Source organism: Sorghum bicolor, chromosome 3, assembly GCF_000003195.3.
Source record: "Sorghum bicolor cultivar BTx623 chromosome 3, Sorghum_bicolor_NCBIv3, whole genome shotgun sequence".
Taxonomy (NCBI): domain Eukaryota; kingdom Viridiplantae; phylum Streptophyta; class Magnoliopsida; order Poales; family Poaceae; genus Sorghum; species Sorghum bicolor.
In genome coordinates, this window is record NC_012872.2 from 39,747,656 (window position 1) to 39,760,643 (window position 12,988).

The following is a 12,988-nucleotide window of genomic DNA, read 5'->3' on the forward strand; positions in this document are numbered from 1 at the left end:
CTGACAGTCGATGTGCCTGGGAGCTGAATCTGCGGTAGCTGAATCCCGGAGGCGGCCATGAGAGTGGCCATCATCGCTGTCTGCTGAGCCTGGAAAGCAAGCTGCTGCTCCTGAAAGGTGAGAATCTGACGCTGGAGCTCATCCTACCTAGCCTGCACGGCTACATTGATGGCAGCCGGGTCCCTGTCTCTCCTGGCCTGTTCCTCAGCTGCATGGCGCTGGTCTGCCCTCATATCCTCTAGTATAGCAAGAAGAGCTAGGTCTAAGGCACTAGAAGAGCCCCCTGCCTCGTGGTCGTGTACTCTGGGAGGGAGGTCTGACACTGGCGGCTGATAATCATTATCCGAGCTGTTTGACGCAAAATCAAACTCTCCCTCAGCCTCTGCATCGGCGAAAGCTCCAATCACTATGTCCTGCTGCTCCTCTGTCTCTGGTACTGCTGTTGTACTGCGAGTGCCCCTAGGAGAAGGTGGGGGCACCAGTCCACGTGGAGCACGAGGAGGAGGTGCAGCTCTGAGGTTGTGGAGTGCTCGCAGCATCTGCCTGGGGTCGTAGTGAGGGAAGACTGTGTCTGACTCTGTCAACTCCCTCTGCAAGTGAGCTGGCAGGCGCAGTGGCCTGGCACGAAGAATAAGCAAGGTGATCCAATGTGCGTACGGCAACTGACGCCGTCCCCTGAAGCTCTCGGAGATGGTGTCCTCTATCTCTGAGACGATCAGATCCCACAAGTCAAACTGCGTCTGTGAGATGAGATGAGCCACGAGCCACTGCTGGATATGAGTGAATCCATCTCTGTAGCCTGTCCTTGGGAGAAGAGTCTTCCTCAACACAAAGTCGAGGATCCTAGTTGGGCGTGTCAAATCTCCCACTGTCCTACTGGAGCCCTATCCAAAAGGTGGACGGAAACAGGGAGCCACGAAGTCAACCGTTGGTATCTCACCACCGTGAGGACGACGAGGGGGCTCGACGTTCCCGTAGCACAACTGGTGAATCCTGGTGCGAGAGGCTCGTAGCCTAAGCACCTCTCTGGCCCTCTGAGCTGTCAATCTATAGTCGGTGCCTGCCAGTGTGTAGTGAATGTAGCTGTGGTCTGGAGACACCCACACTGAAGCGTAGAACTCTCGAACCCACTGCTCACAGTATGTACCAGGGAGTGCTAGCAACTCTAGGAGACCGTGGAGGTAGGTGAGATAATGACGAATGTCTGCTCCGACCACGTTCCCCAGTATCTCAAGATCAATCACTCTGTGCTCCCTGAACTGTGACTGAGAGCGAACCAGTGCCTCGTAGATGTCCTCCTGGATGACTGTGTAGAACCTAGCACCGGCTCTGGGATCCCTAGCAGCTGGAAACCACGTAGGAAACGGAACAAACCGCAGCTGCTGGATCTCTCTGGCAGACACGAGAGTGAGATCCCTGTGGATCCTGACTGGCCTCTGTCGGGAAGCTGGAGTGCCTCTGGCTGGGGTGGCACGAGCAGTGGAGGTGGACTGACCCTGCGTACCAGTCCGAGGAGTGGCCTGGGTACGAGCGCGAGTCGACCTCCGGAGGGGCTGCTCCTGCTCCTGTCCCTCTGCTGTGCCCTCTGCCTAGGCCTCTGTCTCAGTGTCTGGATCCTCCTGAGCTGGATCTCTAACCACAAGTCTAATCCTCTGTCCTCCAATCGTCACAGTGCCTGGAGGGGAGCCATGTAGAGCCTCTGCCTGAAGAACTGCACACCGCTGCTGTGGCGTGAGGTCATCCCCAATCCTCAGAGCACCAGAGCGACCACCTCTCTCAGCTGCCTCAGCCGCTGCTGCAACTGCCTCTGCGACCTCTGCATCTCTATCACTAGCCTTGCGCTTCTTGGTGGCTAGCTTCTTGCCCTTGCCTTTTTCTGCCGCTGATAGGCGACGTGGAGGATCACCTCCACCATCACCACCTGAGGAACCTCCAGTGTCGGCTACCGAATCGCTGACATTCTTGCATCGAGCCATTTCAAAGACTACCGACCGATCAAGCATCCGACAAAGAATCGACTGACAATGGAGAACAACGCGCTGCAGAGAATAGACAAGATAGGGTATATATAAGAAATCATAAAGCTAGAGGTGAGACAACCCTATAGATCGCAAGAATAGATAAGAGAACGAGCGCAAACGGCTTACGATCCAAGGATGAGACGCGTTCCGGATGAAATCTCTCGATCGAAAACCACCAGAGAACGCAAAATTCCTCCACAAGGTGTTGCAAGGAGAAGACAATCGAGATCGGAAACAAAACCTAAATCGAAGGCCTTTGACACATAAGATCAAACACCTTGTGGGCAGGGTACCTTGAACTGATCCAAACCCTAACTGCTTCGCAATGGAGAGAAGCCCAGTGCGTGGAGAAGGAAGGGAAGAGGTCCCTGAGCAGATCTGGCGCAGGGGAAATCTCTAGGTCGCCGGAGAACGACGAATCAACCGGCGGCGGTGATCCTAGGGCACGGAGGCGGCGGTTTGTGTAACACCCCAGTGTTATGGTTGCATTGATCATGTGCATAGCATGAGCATCATCATCCATTCAAAGCATCCATGATCATCATCTATCTTGAGGCATGTCATCCTATGCAAAATTATGATTTAAATTGCTTAAATAGGCTTCCTATGCTTATGTTTGAGTGAACAATGTTTGTGTTTGTGCTTAATGTCTTGGTAATTAGTTTATCTATGCTTAACTTAATCTTGGGAACAATGTTCATGTTGATCACTTTTCCAAAATATGCTTTTAAGTCATACTTATGAAAATAGGCCATAGAAACCTCTTTTGCTTAGGCTTTTAAAAAGTGCTTCATAAAATGTTTGCATGTCAAAACTTTCTACAGCAATGTTGTAGCAAATTTTATAAGGAACAAAAGTTGTTTTATGGCCATCTCATGAAAATGACCACAAATATCCCAAAAGTGACCCACAAGGCAGATTTGGGGCTGTTTCCAACACTTAGAAATTTTTCTAAGTCTGGGAACGAAACCAGTTTGTTCGATTGATTTTGAAAACTTCACAACTCTCAATCCAGGCTGATCTAGCTCTTGCTCCAGTTGACAAAGTTGTAGATCTCGCTTAGTACTTCAAGTTTGTCAACTACGCCATCTCCTAATTCGCTCTGGTTTGGGAGATAATCGTCGGTGAAGTGGCTCTGTCAGACGAGCACCCTTTCTTCTGAATCGAGCCTGAGCTCGTCGACGTGGCCGACCGCCGGCAGAGCTCCGTCGCCATTTGTCGACCGTACGCCGCTTCTGGCCCCGCTTGTCAGCCCTCGTCGCGTGCATGACCTCCACGGCGACGTCCCGCGCGAAGTGGACGCGTCCACTCGCTCTGCCTCGCCCTCTCTCGCCTGAAACTCGCCCGCCGCGAGCTCACTCCGGCGAGCTCGTGTGCGCTCCTCACTGCGTCTCCGTCCACCAAACTCCACCCAAAGCTCCGCCGTGAGCCGCTCTCCAAGCTCCACCCTCTAACTCGCCGAGAAACCCACCGGTGAGCCGACATTCTCTTCTTCCCCCAAATCGGTCCGCCGTGACCTTCTTCTCCGGCGAACTCAATGCCGAGTGCCGTGAAGCTTCTCATCGTCTCTGGTTAGGTCCTAGAGGTAGCTTAGGTCCTTAGCGAGCTTTTGCGCCACCTGGTGGACGCTCTACCGGGTTCTCCGTCGCCGGACACGGTGCGCAGCGCCGCCGTGCTTCCGCCGGAGTTGGGTGCTCTCGTGGCCAGCAGGCTCCGCGAGGATCCAGGCCAAGCCGCGTACCTAGGAAGCTTCGCCGTAGTCCGCTGGTGCTGTAGAAGGCCTTAGGTCACGCTCTACCGGCCTGAGGGCTCCGGCGTAACGCCGAGCACCTCCGCCGAGCCGCCATTGTCGACGGTGAGCTCCTTCCGGTGGCTCCGCCGTGGGAAAAGTGCGGTCAATCGAGTCGTTAGGGTTCGGGGATCACGTTGATGCCTTTGGTTTGGCCGGAGACCTCGCCGTCGCAGAGAAATCGCCGGCGAAAGTCGCCTCGGCCGTGAGGAAGAAGAGCCTGACAGATGGGACCCACTGTCAGCGACTCTCTCTTTTTCCCCCTTTTCTTTTATTCAAAATCCTGATTTTTGGCTTTCTTGCAAAAATCATATCTCCTGTTTCTGAGATCCAAAAATTGTGAAACAAATTTTGTGTTGTTTCTTGAGATGGCTAGTATTTAATAAAAATATAAAATGAGTCATGTTTTCTGAGAAATTATTTATTAAGGATTTAATCTTATTATTCATGGATAAATGCATATCTCTGGTTATACTGCTAGTTTACTCTGAAAATTTTATGGTAGCCTTTGCATGGCATTAGAGTGCTCTGATAATTATTTCATGATTTTTGGAGCACTGCAGTTGTGATATGTAAATTATGTTTGAATTATGGCTTGTTTCTTTAATTAAATCACATAAAATAATTGGTGCTTATGCTGGTGCTCTACTTTGGTAGTAAACATGTTTATGGTATTCCCAGGATATAAATAATCTGAAATCTGTTGTTTGACACCATATAAGTCATGTTTTGGAATTTATGAAATAAATGCCTTGATACATGTTAAATGCATATCTTTAATTTGGCATATGCAATGGTCCTGAAATTTTTATGGTGATGATCTGATGTTATACTTGTGCCTCAGTAATTTTTGTAGATGTTTCTGAGCACTTTAACTAATATCTTGTAAATACGCCTTATCTAAAGTTAAATAATAAATGCCCTGTTAAGTAATTGTTTTGGGGTTTTCAACTGAGGATCTGGTGACCTTGTATTATGTTTGTGCTCATGAGTCATATGGTTGGCATGATTTGTGTTTTGGTCATGTCATTAAATAATTAACTATAGGGTTAAATGCTGTTCTGGACAGCAAGGTAGCAATGTAACGGTTACTTACTGATAACTTGACTTTCTGTGAAACTTGTCTAAATCAAAGTTGTACTAAACTTGTTGAACTAGCTGTGGTTTCAATTTTAGGTCATTTGGCCAAGTAGTTTGAAAGTTATAGCTGTTCCAAGTTGGGTTCCAGAAATAGGGGTTCTCTGTTTTTCTGGAACAGAACCTGGAACTTTGTCTAAAATGACTAGTTTAATATTTGAATCTTGCTGTTATGTGTGAAGATGGGTTGTAGACAATTTCATAAGCTTTCCAGAATGTCCTTACTCTTGTTTGTTGGATCTGCCTACCATTAGTTATGATTTATTTACTGAGCATACTTGTTTTGTGTTGCTTGCTGTTTTAGTAGCATGATAAGTTTTGGGTTGCATTAACTTGTTTACTTGTGTGAGCTTGTATGACTGTTGCTCCGTAAATGAGTGTCCAGTGAGTTGCTGTGTTATTAAGCATTCATCGTTAGCATGTGCACCTTCTCATTCATCGAGCATGCAATAGGTGCACCGGACGTGGCAGTTTCCTTCGAGCTCCAAGCGAACTCCGAAGGCCAGGAAGGCAGCCAGGAGGTGGAGGTCCAGCAAGTCGGACTCAAGGAGCCCGAAGAAGAAGTTGAGTGCCCGAATCACGAGCCGGCATCGTTCGTGAAAGGCAAGCCCCGGAGCATTCTAAGTCTCCCTCTATTTTCAAAAGTTTACTTAATATGTTATATCTATTGATGCATTACGTATAGGAGTTGTGATGAAACTGTTGCTGCATTCTACTCTATCCTTGTCCAGATAACTCACCCTCCCTGGTTGTAGAGTTAGGTTCGAGTAGCAGCTTAGCTATGCTTTAATCGGTAGAAGTCGGGTGATATCCTGTCATCCGCGCGATATAGGGTTATGTCGGATCACGATGGACTATATGTGCTATCGTGGATGGAACCTGATTAAATTGACTTAAGCCGGGCGGAGTTTTGCAAGTTTGTAGTAACTCCGTCTGTGGCAGCTAAGGACCGATCGTTGTACGTCCTCTTGTCATGTTGAACGCATGCCTAACACTTAGTTGGCCGGATAACTCGTTCCGACCGCGAAGCCGAGTAGTACGACTCAGGCCGGAAGACTGGCAAGTATAAAGTGCGCACTACCGGAGGAAGTGCGGTGTGCGGGGGACCATTGGCGTAAGTCCAAAGGCAGGTGAGTTAAAATTCCTGACCTCCCTGGCAGAGTGGTAGCCCTGGGAATGCGGCGCTGATCGGAGCCGCGATTCCTGAGTTGTACCAAAGGTGACCCTTTGGCTCTCCGGCAGGGGATGCTTGGGTGAGTGCTAGGAGTAAACCTCCAGCTGGATAGGAATTCGATTTGAATCGCCGTCTCTCCCGGTTAGTGAGAACTTGACAGAGCAGCGGCAAACGTAGCATTCACTAATGGATTTGGTTCAAGATAATGATGATAGCAAGAAGAACATATGAGGAATTTGATATGGTTATTATTGTTTGTAATAATCAAGTGATGTGTTGTAGTACAGGTGCTAATCTAGTGGTAGGCTGATGATAAATAAAGATGATGCTCCCAAAATAATTTAGTTGTAACTTAAGCTTTTGGCAAAAAGAGCGAGTCAACCAGCTCCACTTGATATTTAGCCTTGCATGATCCTTGGTGTCTTTTATGTTTTACTAGACGGATAAGTCTAGCTGAGTACATTCTCGTACTCAGGGTTTATTCCCACCTGTTGCAGATGATATCTTCTATGACGGATTCTGCAAGACCTGTCTCCATCCCGCTGGGGATGAGGACTAACCGTCGGGCACGGTTCTCTAATCTTCTCGTCTATGATGCTTTTGGAAGGATGGCATAGACTCTGGCAGTAACAAAACTTGTGAACTAAACTTTGAACAAGTGTGTGTAATTATTTTGCTTCCGCTACTTCGAACAAGTGTTGTAATAACTTAATACTCCAATGTGGTGCCGCTTCGACGGCAAAGAATGACTATGTAACATTCGTTGTGTTTATGTTGAACTATTATGTTCTTGGTTTGTTACGAGTTGGTTTGAAGTCCTTCGTGATTTCGATTGACTACCGGGATTATATGGGCTCAAGTTTAGAAACTTGATTGCTTGGCGATCGTTTCTGCACTTGATCTCTTATAATTTGGTCGGTTCTGTGACAGCTTGGCGCGGGCGAGATTCGGGAGGAAGAAGGAAACCGTCCGCGAAAGCGCCTGGGTACGGGCTTTATGCGCCCGCTGCGGGGTCACTGGACGCTCTTTATGTGGCACCGGACGCATGCGGTGACCACCGGACTCATGCGCAGAGAGGTATGCAAATCGGCATCGTACCGGACGATGGGCACCGGACGCTGGCTTTAGCGTCCGGTGCTTCAGGTCACACTAGGTGAGCACCGGACGCACCTCACCGGACGCTGCAGGGACACCGTTCCTGCGTCCGGTGAGTGCAGTCTGGCACACTCAACGCACCGGACGCACGGAGGCAGCGTCCGGTGCAGCGTCCGGTGCTCCTCTGAGCACTTTTTCAACGAAGCACTACGCCCGACTTTGACCCAACCAAGTTCCATCTTCAAAAGCACACAAATAAACACCAAATGGAACTAGTATGAGTGACTTCTCTCAAACACTCAAGTTTTCACAAATATTTAGCCATAGGCTTAGTAGTTTTTATGAAAGTAGTTCGAGAAAAACACCAAGAAGCATCATATAGCCATAAAGCTAGGGGTTTGAATCACAATGAGCTTTGAATGCTCCCCCTATCTATGGACGAACACAGCGGATGCTCAACGAATAACCAAAAAGAAACAGTCAACTAACAACATGCACATGATATGAGTTATAATGCAATACTAATGCTTGTCAAGTTTGATCTAAGGTTAAGCTTTTTCACATACACAAGGGGGTTATCTTAACCATGTTAGACAAGCCCTACATGCAAGTTGTATTTTTAGTTTTAGTATGCATGATATGCAAAGCAAAAGTTATTTACAAGTTTCAACACACAACTTTTATCTTTTGGTGAAGTTGGATAGGTCAAGCACATTAAGTTCATTTCTCAACATACAAAACCTAGCTTATATAGGGGTTTTGTGAAGATATCCGCCAATTGATTTTCCGTTCCCACATTCTCTAGAGATATGTCACCTTTAGCAACATGATCCCTAAGGAAGTGGTGGCGGATGTCAATATGTTTTGTGCGGGTGTGTTGAACCAGGTTGTTTGCAAGTTTTATGGCACTTTCGTTGTCACACAACAAAGGTACTTTGTCCAGCACTACTTCATAGTCTAGCAAAGTTTGTTTCATGTAGAGTATTTGTGCACAACAAGCACCGGCGGCTATGTATTCCGCTTCGGCCGTTGACAAGGCAACACTATTTTGTTTCTTTGACATCCAAGAGATAAGAGATCTACCTAGGAAGTGGCACCCTCCGGATGTGCTTTTTCTATCAATCCGGCACCCGGCATAATCCGAATCGGAATAGCCTACAAGTTGGAATCTTGCACCTTTGGGATACCACAAGCCTAGGCAAGGTGTGTATTTTAGATACCTAAGAATTCTCTTGACGGCAATCAAGTGATATTCCATAGGCATTGCTTGATATCTTGCACACATACACACACTAAACATGATATCCGACCTAGATGCGGTGAGGTAGAGTAGACTTCCTATCATGGAGCGATAGAGAGTCTTGTCAATTGGGTTACCTCCCTCATCCAAGTCGAGATGCCCATTTGATGCCATGGGAGTCTTGATTGGCTTGCAATCCATCATCTTGAACCTCTTGAGAAGATCTTGAGTGTACTTCTCTTGAGAGATGAAAACTCCTTCCTTCATTTGCTTGACTTGAAATCCTAGGAAGAAGGATAGCTCGCCAATCATGGACATCTCAAACTCCTTGGACATCAAATCACCAAATTCCTTGCAAAAATCTTCATTAGTAGAGCCAAAAATAATATCATCAACATAAACTTGGCAAATGAAGATTTCCCCATTCATTTTCTTGGTGAAGACTGTTGTGTCAACTTTCCCAATCTTGAAGCCCTTCTCAATGAGGAAATCCCTAAGCCTCTCATACCAAGCTCTAGGAGCTTGCTTGAGACCATAGAGAGCCTTGAACAACCGGTAGACATGCTTGGGGTACCTAGGGTCTTCAAAACCGGGGGGTTGCTCAACATAGACAAGCTCATTAATATATCCATTCAAAAAGGCACTTTTCACATCCATTTGAAATAACTTGATATCATGACTAGATGCATATGCAAGTAGGATACGGATTGCTTCAAGTCTTGCCACCGGTGCAAAGGTTTCACTGAAGTCAAGACCTTCCACTTGTGAAAAGCCTTTTGCCACGAGCCTTTCCTTGTTGCGCACCACTTTGCCTTGATCATCCTTCTTGTTCCGGAAGACCCATTTTGTTCCAATCACTCTTGCATCTTTGGGTCGCTCTTCAAGTGTCCACACTTGGTTGCGAGAGAAGTTGTTCAACTCCTCTTGCATGGCCATGATCCAATCCGCATCATGAAGAGCTTCCTCTATAGTCTTTGGTTCATCTTCAAGAGACACAAAAGCGTGATGTTCAATAAATAAAGCATGTCTAGAACGAGTAGTTACACCACGTGATGGACTCCCGATGATGAGATCTTGAGAGTGATCTTGGAGGAGATGTGATGTTCTTCTTGGCGCCACTTGAGGGGTTGGTTGGGGAGCATCAACATCTTGTGCTTGTGCCACCGCTTGCTCATGAGTGGCTTGAGTGTCTTCATGAGCATCTCTCACATCCTTGTCTTCATCTTGTGGACCTTGTGAGGTGGATGGTGGCTCAATGACTTGCACATCATCATCATCTTCTTTAGGCTTGATGTCCCCCACCGGCATGTTCTTCATGGCATCCCTCAATGGTTCACCACCTACATCATCAAGATTATCACTTGCTCCTTGGGAGCCATTAGTTTCATCAAATTCAACATCAAATGTTTCTTCAACCATGTTTGTGGCATGGTTAAAGACTCTATATGCCTTGGACTTTGATGAATAGCCAACCAAGTAGCCAATGTCACATCTTCTTTGGAACTTTCCCAAGTGTTGGCGCTTCTTGTAGATGTAGCATTTGCACCCAGACACTCTAAAGAATGAGACATCGGGCTTCTTCCCATTGAGCAGCTCATATGGTGTCTTCTCTAGGAACTTGTGAGGAAAGAGCTGGTTTGAAGCATAGCATGCGGTGTTGATTGCCTCGGCCCACATCTTCTCCGAAGTGTTATACTCATCTAGCATTGTTCTTGCCAAGGTGATCAATGTCCAGTTCTTTCTTTCTACAACCCCATTTTGTTGTGGTGTGTATGTTGAGGAGAACTCATGCTTGATTCCCACTTCATCACAATACTCTTCAATGTTGGTGTTGTCAAACTCTTTGCCATTGTCACTTCTAATTTTCTTGATCTTCACATCAAATTGATTTTGGGCATTCTTTGCAAACTTCTTGAATATTGATGCAACTTCGGCCTTGTCTTGCAAGAAAAATGTCCAAGTGTACCGGGAGAAGTCATCAACTATGACCAAGCAATATTTGTTGCCTCCAAGACTAGCATATGTGGTTGGTCCAAATAGATCCATGTGAAGTAGCTCAAGCACTCTTGAAGTAGAGAGATAGGCTTAGTTGGATGAGTGTTTGCAACTTGTTTGCCCGCTTGACATGCACTACAAAGCTTGTCCTTTTCAAATGTCACATCCTTCAAACCTCTAATCAATTCTTTCTTCATCAACTTCTTGAGTGTGCCCATTCCAACATGTGCTAACCTTCTATGCCACAACCATCCAAGTGAAGTCTTGGTGAATAAGCAAGTCTTGACATCAACTTCATCGGATGAGAAGTCAACCACATATAAGTTGTTGTGCCAGAAGCCTTTAAATATCACTTCATTGTCATCTTCCTTGGTCACAATTACTTCCTTCTTCTTGAATAGGCATTCAAATCCAAGGTCACATAATTGTCCAACCGAGAGCAAGTTGAAACTCAAAGATTGCACATAGAGCACATTGGTGATGGAGTTGTCATTTGATATAGCAACCTTTCCTAGTCCCTTGACTTTCCCTTTTGAATTGTCACCAAATGTGATCTTCTCTTGGTTGTCAACATCTTCATCAAGAGAGGTGAACATCCGGGGATCTCCGGTCATATGTTGAGTGCAACCACTATCAATTACCCATTGTGATCCACCGGTCTTGTAGTTCACCTACACACAAGAGATCAAGCTTGAGATTTAGGGACCCACATTTGCTTAGGGCCCTTCACCTTCTCTACTAGTTGCTTTGGCACCCAAATCTTCTTTGGCCTTTGCTTGTTGGGCGGCCCCATGAAGCTAACCTTGACCTTGCCACACTTGTCTTTCCTTACAATGTAATGAGCATTGAAGGAAAATGGTCTTGCATGCTTGGGCAAGGGTGGTGGTAGTGGTGCCTTACACTCATGAGCAAAGTGTCCTTCTTGACCACACTCAAAGCATCTCTTTGGCTTTGGCTTACTTGGTTGATCATGAGTGGCTATAGATTTGATGAGCTTTGTTTGATGAGGCTTGTAGCCAATTCCACTCTTGTCCATCTTCATGACGGTGTTCATGAAAAGCTCACTTTGAAGGTCTTTCCCCTTAGTGAACTTGGCTAACCCCATGGTTAGATGTTCGTTCTCTTTCTTGAGCTTGTTGTTCTCTTGAGTTAGCTTCTTGATGATTGGGTCATTGTTGCTAGCTAACTCATCCAAGATGAATGTTTCATCTTCTTCTTGCTTGTCATACATCAAACCAAGCTTGAGATATTGATTTTCTTCCTTGAGCAACTTGTTCTCATATGCAAGCTTCTTGTCTTGGTCAAGTGACTCAATCACAATGGTCTTGTGCTTGACTTGTTCTTGCAACTCTTTCTTGAGCATGACAATTTCATCCTTGAGCTTGATAGTGTCCTCATAGCTCTCGGCCACTACCACTTTCTTGCCCTTGCAATCAACACATTTGCTTGTGCTCTCCACAAGTAAGTCATCACAAGATGTGGCTACATCAAGCTTAGCAACATTGTTAGTAGCAACATGTGTTTCATCAATTGCAAGTTCATAAGCAATCTCAAGGTTGCCATAGTTTGCCATTAGAGTTTTTAGTTCTTCTTTCATTGCTCTATATCTAGTGATAAGCTCATCATGAACACTCTCAAGTTTATCATGTTTTTCTTTGAGCTCTTTTAGAGAGAGTTTGAGCTCCTTGAGCTTAGTGGTCATGATCTCATTTTGGTCTCTAAGCTCATCACTAGACTTAAGCTTTGCTAGAAGTGTTTCATTTTCAAGTTCAAGCTTTTCATTTTCACTTCTAGATTTTCTTATGACCTTTGTGTACTTGTTAAGCAATTTTACAAGTTCATCATAAGAAGGTGATTCATATTCATTATCACTTTCACTACTCTCATCCTCACTTTGTACCTTCCGGTCACCCTTAGCCATGAGGCATAGGTGTGTAGAGGATGTAGATGGTGGTGAAGATGATGGTGATGGAGCATCGATGGCAATGGCGGCAACCTTCTCATCATCACTTTCATTGCCGGAGGAGTCACCACTTGAGCTCTCAATGTCGGTGAGCCAATCACCAATAATGTAAGCCTTTCCATTCTTCTTCTTGTAGTGCTCCTTCTTCTTGCCACCTTTCTTCTTGTATTGCTTCTTCTCATTCTTGTCATCATCACTTGAGTCATCTTGCTCTTTATTCTTCTTCTTGTATTTGTCCTTCTTGGGCTTTGGACATTGGTGGGCAAGATGACCAAGTTCACCACAATTGTAGCAATCCATTTCGGAGATGGGCTTTCTCTTGCTACTTGTGAATAACTTCTTCTTCTTGGAGTCAAAGTTGACTCCATTCTTGTTGAGCTTCTTCAACATCTTGGTGGTTCTTCTCACCATAAGGGCAATAGATGCATCATCATCACTTGAAGTTGATAACTCAACTTCAATCTTCTTGGCCTTGCCCTTGTGAGAAGCGTTGAGAGCCAAGTCCTTTTTCTCCTTCTTGGCCGATGAGGAGCCATCTTGGGGGTTCATGTGCATGTACATCTCATGAGCATTG